This window comes from Mirounga leonina, unplaced genomic scaffold, assembly GCF_011800145.1.
Source record: "Mirounga leonina isolate KUSES-001 unplaced genomic scaffold, KU_Mleo_1.0 Mir_93, whole genome shotgun sequence".
Lineage (NCBI taxonomy): Eukaryota > Metazoa > Chordata > Mammalia > Carnivora > Phocidae > Mirounga > Mirounga leonina.
In genome coordinates, this window is record NW_023270854.1 from 16,337 (window position 1) to 18,457 (window position 2,121).

Below are 2,121 nucleotides of genomic sequence, written 5' to 3' on the forward strand. Positions count from 1 at the left end.
CACTCTGACCTTCGTCTGTATTTCCTAACTGATGACATCCTTCCTTCGGACTCATCTGTTAACTCAAGTGAAAGACCCGGCAGGCAGCATAACGACCCCTCAAGCAATAACCATTGCTGATGTCCTGGTGATTCTTGGGCACAGCCATGAATCTCAGCTTCTTCATGATGGGGGGCCACCCAGCAGCTGTAGGTCCCACAGTTCCTCCAGGGACAGCACCTTGAGGGGCTTGGGGTCCAGCAGGTGCCTGTTCAGGTGGCTCTCATCGTGCCACAATCCCACTGGCCAGGTCGACTCCCATCGCCTGGTGACAGGCCAAGGTCAGCCGGTGAACCTCCACCACCGACCCCCATGTAGTAAAAGTCGCCCTTGTCCGTGGGGATGTGTGCCTGGGACTGTGGCCGATGCTCATAGCTGAAGTCCTTGTGGGTTGCCCGGTAGAAACTGGAGTGCAGAGTGCCAAAGAAGGGGGACAGGATCTCCATGCGCACGTGGTCACGGAACTTCATGTCCACCTCTGTGCACACCAGGTAGTCCACCTCACAGAGGAAGTGTGGAGTTATTCTTAGAAAATATATTGTAAGCCCTCAGGAGTGATTGTGGAAGCAGCTGAAAGGTCAACAGCGTTCCTGTTCTCAGACTATTGAACGCAAGGGCCCAGTAGGAGCAGGATCCCATGATCCCCAGGGGCAGGGCACAGGTTAGGAGCTAGGAAAGAATGTCACTGTCAGGCCCCCTTTCTGCACCTGGCATTTGCTAGCACAACTCCCGCTCTTCCCTCACCCCCTGACTGCCTCCCTGCGTGCCTGCCCCTAGGGAAGGGTGCAGGCCTGCTTTACAGCTTCAGGATACTTGCCATCCCTTTGTCCTCCTTTCCCACGCTTTGAGGCATCTGCCCTTGCTTTTCTGATAAAAAATGAAATAAAAGCGATGGGCAGAACCCAGCTGCTGCTGCCCTACTTGCAGAGACAGCCCTCCATGGTCGCTCAGATTGGGGTCTGAGAACTTTATTTCAGCACGTGATGACAGGAAGAGCTGCTTGCAGAAGCGGCGGATCATCACATGTGCTGCATGGACATGTCCTCCCAGCACGGGGCGCCAGGGACCTCGAGGACCACCCTCCGGCCTTCCCGGAGGGGCACACAGGCCCAGCAGCCAGCTGATTGATGAAGACATAGTAGGTGACCCTGTGTCCCACCATGAAGTGCTTCTCCACCATCTGCAGGAACAGCTCCAGGAAGACCATGTATCCACAGGGACAGGGGACAGGGCTGGAGGAGGGTCACTGCCAGAGGCTGGTGGCAGGACCCCAGAGCTCGGGGCCGTGCACATATGCACTTTCATCACGGGGGCAGGCCCTGGGCTGCTTTAAGCAATAGCCACCCTCCTGGCCTGTCCTGAGCGAGTCTGCCAGCGGGGCCTCCTTACCTTCCGCTCCCAGAGATGGGGGCCATCAGGACCCCATCTTACAAAGGGGAGCCCTAGGCTTAGGAGGCTAGAAATCCATGCAGCCCCACAGTCAGCATGCTGGAGCCAGGAACACTCCCCCTGTGCTGAGCTCCCAGGCAAACCCTGCAGGTGCCCTCCCCTGGCTGCCCCCCTGCAGATCCCGCCCCCCACCTGCCATGGGTTGAGCACCTTTGGGAACAGCCCTTGTTTCTATGCCCTACAGAGTGGGTAGAATCAGCAGGGCTGGCTACCTGCCCCACTTTGCTTTGGGTGGGCTGTCACTGGCCCCCAGCAGAGCTGTCTCCACCCCCTATAAGGTCCTCCCTTGAAGGATACTGGGCCTCTGGCTGACAAAGTCCATCAGTAAACCACTGGTATTCCTAGGAGGGGTCACCCTTGAACTCCCCTAGATCAGGTCCAGCCCATGGGCAGGAAAGGGGAAAGAGGACCCCTGGAAGAAGAGGGGGCTTGCCTTGGCCCCAGCCTTGAATCCAAGAGTGTGAGCTTCTGGGTCCAGGTCTACATCTCCCCAGCCCCAAGAAACTGGGAGTCTTGTCCAACCGCCTCACATGGCTAGTCCCCATTTTAGGGGACTACCTGCTCCCCACTGTGGGGACAGCAGCTCTCCCATTGTCAGCAAGTGTGGTGAGCCCCTCTGAGACTGATTTTTTT

General features: G+C 57.6%; 1 pseudogene; it reads right to left on the minus strand.

Annotated features, from left to right (window-relative positions):
- Window positions 1-262: 262 nt before the first annotated feature.
- On the minus strand, window positions 263-1,246 carry LOC118004710 (annotated as a pseudogene).
- Between the last annotated feature and the right edge of the window lie 875 nt (window positions 1,247-2,121).